Source organism: Ambystoma mexicanum, chromosome 1p, assembly GCF_040938575.1.
Source record: "Ambystoma mexicanum isolate Mex_15411 chromosome 1p, UKY_AmexF1_1, whole genome shotgun sequence".
In the NCBI taxonomy this organism is placed as follows: Eukaryota; Metazoa; Chordata; class Amphibia; order Caudata; family Ambystomatidae; genus Ambystoma; species Ambystoma mexicanum.
In genome coordinates this window covers 1,086,212,319-1,086,227,195 of record NC_090921.1, presented here as the reverse complement: position 1 = coordinate 1,086,227,195, position 14,877 = coordinate 1,086,212,319, and the positions used below count along the sequence as shown (strand labels likewise).

The following is a 14,877-nucleotide window of genomic DNA, read 5'->3' as shown; positions in this document are numbered from 1 at the left end:
TACAAAATACAAAATAATATTGTTTTTTCTTTTGAGTTCAATTCACTCAAACCATTGAAATTCAACAAATAACCAAAAGTAATTTCTTTCAACAAATTCAACAAAATTCAGATGAATTGATATGAATTTCTAACAGATTCAAGGGAGTCAAGACTGTTCAAAAAAATCAGTTTCTAAAGTAAATTTCTACACAAATTTCTAAAAAAGGGGGGATAGTAATGAGCTCAACGCGTTTTAAGAGATTTGCCTCTCTTCTTCAGGAGCAATGACTTACTGCTAACTAGTACAGTAGTCACTAATTTCAACAATTATTCATAATAATTTCAAAATGATACTTCAATGTGGAATGAGAACAACATCCCCTTTTTTTGATAGCGAGTATATCCTCAGGATTTTTCAGTGGCAACTATTCCATTGTGAGATGATGGAAACATCGTCTTTTCACAGTTCCCAATTCGTTTATAATTATCTGTGTATTCCTCTACTCTCCGTTTACTGGTGAAAAAAAGATTCTTCCAAATTTCACATTTCGAATCAAGTTTTCAGTATGGAATCCTGGTGCGGTTTGAACTTCACACAGAGTCCCATTCAGGGTATATGGAAGTATGTCGTGGTCAATTCAAGTTTTCGCCCTGGAACGGTGACTGTTTGCAGCCGCGTACTTCCTCTGTGCTGTTTCCTATCGTGTCGCCGGGCCGCTGTGAATGTATCTGAGTTAAATGCTCTGCCGTTCTTGAGCTTGTAAATAAATCAGTGGAGGATTGTCTCGATCTTCTTTCCGTTGTTGTATTAAAAGTTCAGTTCTTTTCTTCAGTCGACATTTCTCTTTAGCTTGGGAGAAGGAACAAATCCTAAGATTTGAAGAGAGGGGTTTTCCAGAAACCATCTTATCCCAAGCTAAAGAGAAATGTCGACTGAAGAAAAGAACTGAACTTTTAATACAACAACGGAAAGAAGATAGAGACAATTACTATCCCCCTTTTTTAGAAATGTGTAGAAATTTACTTAGAAACTGATTTTTTTGAACAGTCTGGACTCCCTTGAATCTGTTACAAATTTGTATCAATTCTTCTGAATTTTGTTGAATTTGTTGAAAGAAATTACTTTTGGTTATTTGTTGAATTACAATGGTTTGAGTGAATTAAACTCAAAAGAAAAAACAATATTATTTTGTATTATTTTGTACAATTTTGATAAATATTTTTAGTAAAAAAAACTAATACCTTCAGGTTGATTGAACTTTACTTTCAATGTTTGTTTACGTTGATTGTGAGAAATACCTTCTCGAAAGAGTGATATATCGAATATTTGAAATTAATGAAAATATTGAGATTTGTTTGGAAAATTTTCTTTCCACTCTTGAATGGTGTGCAGGGGATGGGAGTTTCTATTACCAATAGGAACTACACATTTTTCTCAGGTTCATACTTTATGTCTGTGTGTGCGTAAGTATAGCATGCGGACGTCACGCCTCGCGTCGGTTAACCATGGTGACAAGAGGTCGTACCCGACGCCGATTTGGCAAGGCTCTGTGTATGCGCCGCATCGGCGCAAACGCCATGGCAACCGCCAACGCTGTATGAAAGGAGCTGCAGAACTACAATGATTGTGTAGTGATCGCACTACAGCGTGTTGGACCGTGACAAGAAGGGACCTTCCCATACATTTTATATCCCCCTGCACCTGTTCCAAATAGGCACAGGGAAATGTTTTTACCATGTGCTTTGAAAAGTGCACCCCTTTTGAAAAACAGATTTACTTGAAAATGCCCAAAACCCCCTTTCCAACCTCTGCCTTGCACAATTGTGCATTTGGTGGGAAAAAGAGCACTTCAATGTGCACAATTTAATGCACACATTTAAATGTCCTTTGTGCACGGTTCACCACCTTGTTGGCGTAAGTGAATAAGCATCCCATAAATTGCATCAAACAAATTATGAAAATCGTGGCACAATGGTTTATCACTACCGATCACTTCTTTACGCTGTACGTTCATTTCAGAGAGTGTGGTTCAAGGTGTCAGAAGGGAAATGGGAAAGGACACACGAGAAGGCAAGGGTGCATGGGATTTTTACTGTTTATGCAGTCATTAACCCCAGATTTGCTCATGAGCAGGTATTGTGTTAAATACCATTAGCTCCAGAGCTGATACTATGCCTGCAATCATTAGCCACAGAGTACGTACAGTGCATGCCATCATTCAGGTATTCTGTCATATGTGATGGATTAGCAGGTACTGTATCAAACGTCATTAGTTCCAGGGCAGGTACTGTGTCTGAAATCGGTATCCCAGATCCGGTACTGTATCTGTAATTATTTGCCCCAGGGCAGGTATTGTCAGACGTGGTTGATGAGCAGGTACACACTGTATAGGAAGTCATTAGCTCCAGAGCAGGTATTGTGTCTGCACTCATTCGCTCCAGCCAGAGGATGTGATGGGGCTTTACCATTAGCGCTAGAGAAGGTAGTGTCTGCTGCTATAATCAGGGTGTTGTTTCTGTGTCTGCAGCCATTAGACCTAGAATGGACACTGTGCCTGTAGTGATTACCCACAGAAGGGTAATTAGACCCAGAGAAAGTACCGAATATGCAGGCATTGGCCCTGGGAAATCATTACTTTCAGAATAGGCACTGGAAATGGAGACAGTACACGTCTGCAATCATTAGCCTGCGCAGGTATTACAGGGAATGAGCTGGAACAAAACAGTTCATGCCGGAGCTCGTTACATTGCATACACCGGTTTCACAAATGATCTTTCAGAAAACACAGCACTCCAGGCAGAAACTGCCAAATCTTAAAGTGTAGAATTGCAGCTATCCTTCTTCTTCTTCTAAATTACCGAATGCGTGGGCGGACCCACGCAGGCGCTTCCCCATCCAATAGGATGATGTGCACCAACCCACCAATCAACACATAGCCCACATAAACTCACAACTCCTCCCACCGCCCAGTCTGTCTCACAAAATCCAACAACACACTGCTCCTCCTCCTGCCTCTCACCCAGTCACCTCCCAGCAATGCCTTCCCACTCATCTCAACCACACCCAGCGCAGACAACCGAACCCTCATCAATTCTCTCTCCACAACATGTCTCTCACATCTAAGCAAAGAATGCCCCACAGTCTCAGGCACCCCACACACTGCACAGTCCCTCGACTCTCGCTTCCCCACTCGATGCAGACAGTCATTCAGCCCCACATGCCCTATCCTCAACCGATTCAGCATCACCTCCTCCCCCCTCCTCCATTCCAGACTTCCCGCGTCCACCTTCACCGACACTTTCCCTCGGACACCAAACATCCACCTGCCCTTCACCCCACTCACCTACCTCTCCTGCCACTCATCCATGACCCGTCTCACCACCACAGCCTTCACCTCATCCACACACAAAGGCAACCTCAGATCAACCGTTCCCCTCCTCATACCTTCACCCGCCGCCAGATCCACCAACTCATTACCCAAAATGCCACTGTGACTGGGGACCCACGCCAACTCCAAATCCATTCCCCCACGCACACACCGATCAATCTTCCTCCTGATGTCCAAAATCACATCCTTTCTATCACCATCCCCTGCCACGATCGCCTGAAACCCACTTAATGAATCCGAGAACACCAACACCTTCTCATACCCCAACTCGCACACCCTATCAATCATTGCAGCTATCCAAACTAGTATGCATGTTCTACAATTTACAGACTTCTCTTTAGTAGGATGAATATTGTGACCAACCAAAATAAAAAGGAGTATATTATTCACTTAAAAGGGCTTCTAACTGAATCACTAAAAGGCATGTTTAACATTAAACATTTTGGACATTATGACATTCCCATAATGCGCTTTGCTGGTATGCAAATCAATAGGACTGGGTACTATGAAGGGATACGGTGTTGCGCAACCTGCCCAGCGGCCACGCCCCTTGCCCCCCTCCTTCCCACAGCCCCACCTCTCCAAAGCGGTGACAGTTACCCAATACATGTTTTTCCATGTACAGCCCTATATATATATATATAGTCACTTACACCAGACCACGGTCTGTGTAGTAACTGCGAGCATCCCAGACACTGAACTGTACCGTAAATGAGCTTCGGAGCAGCTGTGTCTACGACACCAACTACAACAGGCTGCCCTGTGTAATTTCTGAAACATGTTTAGAAAGTCACGTACTTACAATTTTTAATTTCAACCTGTGATAAGTACATTACAACAAATTACAGCTGCAGCCTCTTACCTCAACGTGCATTTCTAGAGGTTGCAACGGGTTCCTCTTACCAATACAACAACAAAAGGGTGAGAACGGTCTAAGTTAAAAAGACGCCAAAAGAAATTCATATAAAAATCACTACACGAGTTGGATTGCATGCACTCACTCACCTGATGCTACCTGGAAATTGAAAAGGAGGTTTGGCAAAGGTGTTTTCTGGTGTTTTCATTATCAATTGAACACACGGTTAAAGTCCCTATGACATCCGATAGCATTGTGTTTGTTTAAAGTTTGCCGACACTTTCTGAAATGCCTTTACCGTATCGTGACGTATTTCTGAAATGCTGTTAAGTCGTCGTGACGTTTCACGTAGGACGGTCAGCGTATTTAGGAAGGTATCATGGAGGAAGGTGGAGTCAATGCCGTGCACCGGTATGTCTTTTGTTGTTGTATTGGGTATTTAAGGTGCTTCTACATCGCGGAAGTTTTCGAGGCGCCAGGTATATATATCTTGCATCTCCATCCCGACCCCAAACAGAAGTGATTTATAGCCATGCAGTGCACGCTGAGGGAATATCACGGCAGGTGTTTTTTGCAAATTCTGCTGCCAGCAAGTCGAATTTATGGTTTGCGTAAGCGTACTTGCGTGTTTTCCAAATCCAAAGTGACTTATTGCTGTATTTTCTTTCTGCACAGGCTCACGCGATCTTGGATTAGGGTGACCAGATTTAAAAAGGAACACTAACATAAACGTAGCGTTCTTGAAAGTGGCTGTCAAGGCTCTACACTTCAGTAGCGTTTGGAGGAGAAGGGGGTTTAAGTGTTACTGTACAAAGAAACACACATTATAATTAATTTATCACAAACTAATCTTAAGATGTAGAATGCAGCATTTCTTCTGTGCGAAATTGTGCATTCCTGCTTGCCAGCTGTGAAGACATATCTGTAATAATTGAAAGACGCTGGTGGAGGTTGTAAGGAGATTTATTGACGGCACAACCCTGAGCCCAGCAGGACTCCGCTAACCTCAACTGTCCCCCAGTGGAATCTAGAACCTCCACCACAAGTAAACGGGTAAACGGCACCCGCTGTATCTGGAATTCCAAGGTAATGATTCCAGCTACACTACAACACTTCCCCCCCCCCCCCTAGAATTCCAACACACAACAGAACACCTACACACCCACATACTAACCCCCCCCCCACACGCACACAGAAAATGTAGCAGTTTAATTTGCAGCACCACCCAATATACACTACAACAACATACTACAAAAAAAACTGGGACCACTGCAGTTTTCAATGGGAACATAATCTTGACTTGAGAAGGGGAACAGAGCACCAAATACCAGGACAGTCCTGGTAACCCTGAGTTGGATGCCTCCAGGGCTGCCGAGCCCTCCTGCGCCAGGGGTGATATATATATATATACCGCTCATACCTGGCTACATTTGAAAAACCCTGAGATTTATGGGCTGCCCATAGCCACACAAGATCACGCCTAAGGTTCCGCCCACCCACATGTCGATTATAATAGTGTTTTATAATTATTAGCATTTCATTAGATGTTTGTTGCCATTTCATTTTACAGCTAGGTCTGTTGGCTCTGAATGGTAAAATTGTTTCCTGTGTGTTTTTTAATTTGAAAGATTTTTTTTTTTTTTAGAATTACCAATAAATGCATGTAAATCTTTCTTTAAATTATTTCTCATTGCTATTAATGAGAGATTACTATGATGTTTAAATGGATTAGAATGATTGAAACGACGCCACCCACAGCTGTTTGCCTTTGTGCTGTTGCGTTGTTTTTGTCAGTGTGGCTGAGCTGTTTTACTTTTGTAATTTCACCAGAAGCTCCAGGCCCCTACCACTGTACATAGGTGAAGCCCGTGCATTCGAGGGTTAACAAACTCCCGTCTATGAAGGGGGGAAAACGAGCCTGCAGTGCTGTATTATGCCCAGAAAGTCCCTGCTCACCCGAGCTGCAAGCTGAGCTGGGTGTTGGAAGCTGATCCAACCTTTATGGTCGCACAAAGATGGAGGGAGCCTGCTGCTACTACAAGGGGTGGAAAACCCACAGACTCCACGCTGTTCCCCAGAGAAGAGCGTAAAAACCCTGAGTTGCTGGACTAAACCAGGAGTGTAGGCAGGTATGATGCCACCACTGGAGTGGGGGATGAGTGCGGAGGCAGCCCTGGGCCCTGGATGAAGGTCAGCAACAGCATGGGGGCGGCAGCGCTGCTGCATGAAGTGCCCTCGCCATTATTTCTGTAACTTTACTGCCTTTACGAGGTGAGGGGTTCTGATTCGAACATTGCAGGGAGATGTGCCTAACTTTACTGCTCAGTGTTGCCAGGCAGTACATTGAGCTGTACCGGCCAGAGTCTGTCTGTACCACAAGATCTCTTTCTTGATTTTTTTTTTTTATCCCCCCACACACATTTCTTCTGGTGTCTGTATAGGACAGAGTTCCTTAATTTCCCTGTGTTGTCTCACTGACTAGATGCCTGCATGTATACTATACTAGTAAATGGTGAAAATGCAGACTCCTACATGCAAGCAAGATAACAGTTGAGTATTTTGTCTTAAAGCTACCCATACTGTAGGCAGAGGTCTTCAATCTGTGGTGTGCACCACCTCATGGGGGTACGGGGGGGCGAGGCCACGTGCCTGTGGGGCACATGATCCAGGACTGTGAAAAGAGAAAAAATATTTAGTTTGTTTGGCTTATTTAAGTGTACATGACGAGCCACTGCCGCCCCCCCCCCCCCCCATGCACCTGCTCAGGCAGTGCGATGTGATGGGGGCATGGCCACAAAACAGGAAATAAACGCAGCCTGGACACGCGCTTTCCTGCATTTGGATTGCACGTCCTGGCAGCGTTGTTGCTTCCCATGTTGCCGCAAGCGCCGTCTTGCCTGGTAAGGGATGCTGCTACTCGGTTTAGTCCCCAACACCACGGGTAGAGGGGGTGGTGAGAAGCGAGTGTTTCAGGCCTTTCCCGGTCCCCCTGACCCCCTGTGGTCTCATGAAGGTGCAGAAGCATGGGGAGACGAGGCGAGCTGGGGGGCCGGATCAGTACAATGCAGGTCCCTCTGCACCACTCTCCCTCTGTGCCTTCACCTTCGGGGCCACAGAGGAGAGGAGACAAGCAGGGACGGAAGCACGCATTGCTGGTGTTGTATGATATCCGGCTTCCCCACAGCAGATTGCTGTAGCCCAGCAATCTGCCATGGGGGAGCCGGATATCCTACAACAATGGGGCTGAAACTTGCTTTCACTAACTAGTTTCCCTTGAAATGTTTTCCTTTTATTCTCTTTTCTTTTTGTCAGCACCACACCAATACCCTAATTTGTGTGCCCCTTTCTTTGTGTTTTGTCACAAGTTATGTTTGTCAAACTGGTTAGTCCCAAATAAAAGTTTCCGTTGTGCAGACAGCAGATTTTAGGAAATTAAACTGGGTTCATGGGTGGCAATCTTTTGATTTTTCACTACAGAGGCAGAAATACCCCAACTCATTGCCCATCCGATCCCCTAGCCAAACACATTTTATAGAATTGCAAAAAGTCTTTCGAAATATAACATCTCAGCAACGGTCTGTTAACCTGCTGAGCTACCCCGGTAGCCATCTGCTATAGAGCGAGCCTTTGTATCCCTTGATGTACTAAAAATCAGTGCATTACCAACATTATTCTGGGTCCACCACTGACATAGAAGTGATTTAAAGTGGAATTTGTGTATATCTTCCTGCTGTGGGTGCCAGGGCTTCGCCTGCATGGGGCACCATATGTTGCAGAGAAGCCAGGGGTCCTTGTGTCTGGCACGGCAGCCGCGGCAGAGGCTGCTGCTACTTCAGCGCTTTCACCCAACTGCAGTAAAAGCTAAATGGCTATTACTCGATGTTTCCGATTATCTCGGTGGGTTAAGCACTGCCATGTCAGATTCTATGTAAGATGTGTAGATAAATGATTGGAAGGCCAGCCTGCTGGCATTCCAACTCAACTATTCCAGCCAGCGAATAGAAAGTGTAAAATATAACAAGCTGATGTTCTTTCTCTCGCTCTTTGTAATTTGTTTTGTCTCTGTGACTTGAGTATGAGTCACGTTTTGAGGAATGTGCTCGGACTGCTCTGTTCTCTCTTCCAGCTGGGGTGGAATGGCCTATAGGGAACTTTGGAGATTTCCTGCTAGAACTCTGCACCCTGGGTCCCTTTTGTGTTTGGGGGATGATGTGCGCTGACGGGCAGACTAATGCGCAAATATTGGTACGGTCAATCTGGAAGGTCTATAATATTCTTTTATTGTACTTTTTTCAATTGCAGGAACACAAATTGGCTCGATCATCTCCCATCCGATCTAGGGCAGCAAAGTCCCCAGCAGCAGTGGCGCCATCAAAAATCCTGACATCTGTAGTAGGACTTGGTAAGGATGCCTTTCTTTAAGCGGTGGGGCAATTTTAAAGATATAGTTAGGAGTTACAATTAGGGATTTCAAACCTATTTTTGAGGCTTTCTTATGTCCAGTTTGGGGCTACTGCAAGTTCACGTCTCATGTGGGAGTTGCATTTACAGTGCACTCTGTCCTGGTTTCCTAAAGTTGGGTCCTGCTTACTAGCTGATGCCTAACACCCAGGAGCTGGTTTTAGCCCTTGCTCATCTAATCTTAATGGAGTCTTCCGAGACTTGTATCAATGTAGTGTTCATTTATTTTATTTTTTAAATCCAATCAGTATTTCCGACCCATTTTTGCAAGGGGCGCCCTCCCACCAAGCTTTTCACATGGTTCCGTTTGAGTCTTTGCATGTTTTTCGAAAACTTTAAATGGTTTTTAAAAACTAATGTGACATGCACTGTTTGCAGTGTTTCCACAGATTCAGGCTCCTTTTGTGAGATGGATCGTTGGTACTAAGTGAAAAGATCTTTTTCACTGTATTCCCGGGGAAAAAAGGTCCCTTTTAGAAAGACTGCTCCGTGACCGCGGTCGGTTTTTCTAAATCGAACTGTCATACTTGTGTCAAACCCCTGCCCCACATGAGTGCGCGCTGAGACTGACAGACTCTGTGAGCCCCATCAGAGGAGTCTGAGGTGAGTTTGGTAATATATCAAAATGTCACTCTCAGTAGTTGGCCCCTGCAGTTACTGCGACTTTGGGGGCACACAAAATACTGACTCCATTACTGCACCCAAGCAGAGCAGGGGCTGCACTCTCCTTGGGCGCAGTAACAGGAGTTGGGGGTTGCAGAGGTGTCCCCCCGCTTAGCATTGTGGTAAGTGAGGGACAAAGTAAAAGCACCCTGCAGTGTCAGCTCCGACCCACGTAGGTGGTAGGAACAGACGCCACTGGGATAGCGGGCAGTCGGTGGCGCACACAGAGGTGTGCCGCTGGAAAGGTAAGTGGGGTGGGGGATCAGGTAAGGGACTGCAGGCCGGGGGGATGTAGGTAAAGTGATCTATTTGTTCGCTGCGCCGTGCTGTAATTGGCATCAACATTTTTGTGGGCGCCGTAACGGGAGGCGCAGTGATCACATAGATGCGTGAGTTTTGGGCTGTGTGTGTATGTCTGTGTGGGGAGGATGCGTCTGTGGATGCCGGAAGGGGGTGGTGGGTGGAGAAATGGAGTTCTGGGAGGGGATTAACCCCCTGCACCCTGCCCCACCCCGACCCCTGGTAAGCGAATGAAGGAGAGGGTGGGGAAGGAGGAGGGCAGTAAATGATATTTACAGCATTTTTAAAGCCAACACAAAAATGGGTGAAAAAAAAAATTGTCTTTTGTGTTCAGATTTAAAATGCGGGAATGTCACATAGAACCGGATCGTTTCTAGTGCCCAAAGATGGTAGGAATTTCAAACGTGGATCGCAGTTGCTGGATAACTTAAGCCGCAGTGTGTGGTTTGTGGCACTACATTAGCAAATGACTCCCTGAAGCCACATCATTTGGAAACAAAACATGCAGAGAAAGACCAGGGATTTTTTTTGTATAGCAGCTGCAAGGCATAAAAAAAGCAAAAAGACTCTATTAGAAATGTGGCCACAGTACATGCAAATGTGTTGGAAGATTCCTACCGCTTGTTTAAGTTGCCTTAATTACTATGAATTGGCACTACGAGCCAATTGGTGTAGATGATTTACACATTTAAATGAAGAATGATGCTCTTTAGCCAGGGGCATATCTATATGTGGTCAACAACTTCTATTACTTTTATTTATTCTGCTTGGTGATCTGTTTTTTTAAAATTCATTCTACTTGTTGATATACCTCGAACTTCTAATTTTCTTTTTTTGTTGTAATTGTTGAAAAATTGACTATTTACTTTGTTATTCAACCAAATCAATTAAAAAAAGCCTTTTACAGATGCTGAAAGTGATTCTGCCAACAATTCTCGCTGTAAAGTGGGTAATGCTTGATGACGTGCAGCCGAGAAATGCAAAAGTATTCCTGTGTTTGACACCACAATTTTCCAACGCATCACTAACCTGTCCTCTTATCAGTACAGAATTGATATTGCGCTTGAAACAGTCAGTTTTCCCTACAGTTGGATGAGGCCACTGAAATTTCAGGGCAGAGCAACTGCATCTGAACTCTTTGACATTGATGCCACTGCCTAAAGTGGGAGGCGTGTGTTGGTATTTGCACAGATTGTGAATTCTAAAAAAAAATGCTAGTCTATGTAAACAAAATATAACAAGAGACAGAGAAATCACAAGACGCAGGAATCGTAATAAACTGAATGCGTGTTTATTTTATGCATGACAGAATGTCACTAATCTCTAACAAGCAGCACTCTAGCTATGAGTGCATTAGCAAACCCGACCCAGCCAGCCTCCAAGACTAAAACTGTGAGACTGTCTCCCTTCTCTCTCAACCAGCTGTGAGACAGCCTCCTTCCCTCTAGCTAGCTCTCTAACAGCTCACACTTTAACTACGGAACAGCAATCTACTGGTATACAGAACAATTATGCATTCGTTTTGCATTTATGTGCAGAAAGCATTGCATTTCAAACTATGTGCATTCTATAGCCATGTGCGTTCTATGCCTGTGGGTGCATACATAATTTCAGCCAGCGTAGCCTAATCATATACTGTACTGGAACACAGTGACATGACATGTACTCTATTTTTATTCTAAGAGCAGAATAGCAAAGATAGAAAAGCAAGCTATCACTAACATTTTTTTTTTCGCATCGAGACAGTCTCGTGCAGAAACCAAGACATTTCTCTGCAGTCAGCCAAGGTTATTTAACAGTCTGCCAAGAATCATTTTATGATGGAAACATCGCTTCCATTGTGTGTTCGTCTGCGAACACAATTCTCTCTCCGCGCTCAGCAAAAAGCCTAATTCATATGGACAGAAAGCAGACCATATCTAGTGCCTAGAAACACAGATTGTGCTATACAAAATAACTAAATATATATGCATAGATTTCAGCAAATGTCAAGCTATAATGAAAACAAACTATAGTTCTTAAACATGGCTTATGCTAAATGGATGAATGAATGAATGCATGGATTAATGAATGGATTAGCTCAGGCTAGACTATCGTAAATAAATGCAGACTAACAGGATGGTGCTGCTTCAATGGGTGGTGCTAGAGCTGGGTTAAAAGCAAAGTGTTGGCAGTAGCTCCACATATATTTTGGACACTGCATGAAACACTGGGAAGCTCTGTGGTATGAACTCACAGAGGGGCTGACTTCTGTTTTAAAGAGTACATTTTATTAAGATGCACCCCACAAGAGCCTGTCTGTTTGCCACATTATGTGCAGAAATGGCAGTTGAACATGATGCTTTGTGTTTTAACACAGAGGTCAGGGGAAAGGTTTTAAATCTCATTTATGAAGTCAGGGAGAAAGTGTCTCACTTTCTCCTGGGTTTAGACCAGACCAAAGAAGAGCCTCTGTGTGATTTACACTGGCTTGTACTGTTAGCTTTTCAAAGATGTCGCCACCGTAAACTAAGTTTTCTAAACCTCTCCCTCCAAGGCACAGAGACCACATCATTTGCTATGAAAAAATATCAGCATTCAAGAAGTATCTGGAGCATTGGAGGAGGAGGGTTGATGTCTACATTACCAATGTGTTTCCATTATTAGCAGATGCTCTTGAGGAGACAGATCTTTCATGTGTTGGTGAACTAATAGGAAACCATCTCAGAACCAGTCTCAAAGTTCTTACCGGGGACAATTGTAACATCAATGACTGGGTGGTTCAGCCTTTCCTAGCAGACGGAGGGGCCCACTTCCAGAAACAACGAATGGAGCTTCAAAGTAACCGCCTACTGGAGAGCCAATTCAAAAAATTGTCTTTGGATGAATTTTGGCAAAATGTGTCTGCAGAGTTTCCAACTGTATTGCAATGTTCAGCACCTCTTACCTTTGCAAGATGGATTGTCAGCACTTGCAGCCCAAGACAACGCTTGAGGTGGAAGAAAACCTGTGGTTTGGTATTGCAAAAATTAAACCCAATAGTGACAGGCTGGCTACCGAAAGACCGACCTACCCATCACGCTAGTTTAATAATATGGCACTCTCCAACTTGCAAGTGACGGCATTGATAGTGATCTCACAGTTGTACTTCAACAAATTGTTACTTCAGTTTCATGTCAAACGTTACTGTAGGACAGCAATATTGTCTGTTTTCTTATGTGGGAAATCAATATCCAACACTACATTTAGTCAAGTCCTCTGTATTGTAGCAAAACATTCTGAATGCTGTGTTTACAAGTATTTGTCCTCTAATTTGAGTTTTTGCAAGGCATGATTTTGAAAGATTTTAGTGTTTGGCACCCCCACCTCCTTTTGGGGCACCAATCGACGCTACTGCGCAAAACCCGTTCGCAACCGATACATTTTTGAGTCCTGTGTATAGGGGGCCCAAACCAGGTACATTTTACTTAGGTGGGGGGGTGCCTCTGGGTCAAAAAAGTTTGAAGACCGCTACTGCAGAGTCACTACCTTGTTGTAAAGACACTGTTTATGTTAACGTATATTTTGATTGCTAGTTTGGAAGAGCACTTAGACCGTCCACGGTCCTTCTGGGACAGCGCATGTGCAGGCTTGAACAGAGGAAGCTTAATGTACTAAACAAACCTTCTCTGCCAAATCCCTGGTTGCTTTTTTACTTTTAAAGTGGTCCATTATCTATGTGCTTGCAGTGCCCTTGTGTGTGACGTTGCTATGTGTACGGTGTCTATACAACTCGTACACATGACTGCACCTTCAGTGGGTACGAGCTAATCATTCCAGTGCTTTAATGTGAAGAGTCACACGGGCCCAGCGATACTTAAGATTTGACTCGGTCGTCTGCTTAAGATCATTGCAGTGTTACATAGCCCCTGTGACAATATTTTGATTGTATATAAAGGGCACAGTGGTGCTATGCTTGTAATTTAAAAAACATCGCTCAAACAGCTGCATGCCGGTGTACAGATGCCCGCTGGCATACTTTCCCTTGTGTGAGGATTGTTGATGTGTGGCATTTGGGAAGCGTGTGCTACTTTCGCAGCATCTTCAATATTGCTTAATTCTGAAGCAGGGTGCAAAGGTGCATAGTTTTGTTTGTCTGGCATAAAGGCTGGCTAAGGTTTGGAGTGTGTGGTAGACTGTTTGAGCTGCTGTGTGGTACGGCGTGTGCTGCACACACTGCCAGGTGTAGTCTCGGGCTGGGGGATGGTTGAAATGCCCTGATGAATGCGCCATTTGATTCCTGCCTTCCTGTTTCTGCTGGCACAGGGCACTTTGGCCTTTACTTTACTAAAGCCCCAAATTAGATTTGCTGTTGCATTTCTGCACACAGAGAATAGTTGCAGATATTGGCCATCCAGGCTCTCATTAAGAAGGGAGGAAAAAATGTCTTCTCTAACCAACACTGGACAGTTGCCATTCCATCTATTTATTCCTCTTAACAAAGCTCGCGTCCTGATCATTGATTTAATTTAACATCAGCCAACTAAAAAAAATAAAGTAAAAACAAAGAACGCCATTCTCTAGTGGAATCTCTTGTCCAGGAGAGCCTCAACCCACCCCTTTTTTCCGCCTCGTTCAAGCTGGGGAAGATTGTTTACAGGACAGGTACTCTGTTCTCAAGTTTAAGTTCAAGGTCAAAGCACCCCTAAAGAGGTTCTGTAAAGCTGCCCCACCCCATAAAAAGTGAACTGTCTGGCATTCAAAGACAAATTGTGTATTGTAATGCTTAGGAATGTCATCTTTTCACTCCTGGAATTTACGGATGCTATAGCCGTGAGGCAGAGCTGTTGAATTGCTTTTATTCCATTTATTTTATAGAACAGATAGAGATCTTGTTTATCCCAGTTCACATTAGGGCAAAGTTGTGCTAGCCTTTGGGCGCGAGGGACAGTGTTCTAATTCCCTCCATGACTCGTGCTCTCCTTCATCTATGTTTTAGTTTATGTTCAACATTTTGGGGGAATCACTACATGATTTAATAAATACAAATGTAAGTTTTAGGGACTCAGACAGATTAGTGCATGTTTTAGTTATACTTACGTCCCAGTCTCTATATAGGTTGATTTTTATTTTTTATTGCCCCTTCAAAGCGGTTTTTGTTTTCCAATCGTTGCACCACTTATTTATTGAATGCTTGCAGGTCTAATTGTTATCACAATGTCATTAATTTGAAAATATTTTTTTTTTATCATTGTTTATGCTGATCTGG

At 43.8% G+C, this 14,877-nt stretch overlaps 1 protein-coding gene and 1 long non-coding RNA gene across 4 annotated transcripts in view; one reads left to right on the top strand and one right to left on the bottom strand.

Moving 5' to 3' along the window:
- Positions 1–4,473, bottom strand: part of TOMM40L (translocase of outer mitochondrial membrane 40 like) — a 740,875-nt gene extending 736,402 nt beyond the window's left edge. Inside the window, exon 1 of the mRNA XM_069604678.1 lies at positions 4,376–4,473. The gene's annotated coding sequence lies outside the window, so the exon portion shown is untranslated. The remainder of the gene's footprint in view (positions 1–4,375) is intronic.
- An 83-nt stretch (positions 4,474–4,556) lies between these two features.
- The window catches only part of LOC138448197 (uncharacterized), a 176,497-nt gene continuing 166,176 nt past the window's right edge, over positions 4,557–14,877 (top strand). For all 3 annotated transcript variants that reach the window (XR_011260057.1, XR_011260047.1, XR_011260052.1), the window contains exons 1-2: positions 4,557–4,637; positions 8,529–8,628. This is a non-coding gene — a long non-coding RNA (uncharacterized lncRNA). The remainder of the gene's footprint in view (positions 4,638–8,528; positions 8,629–14,877) is intronic.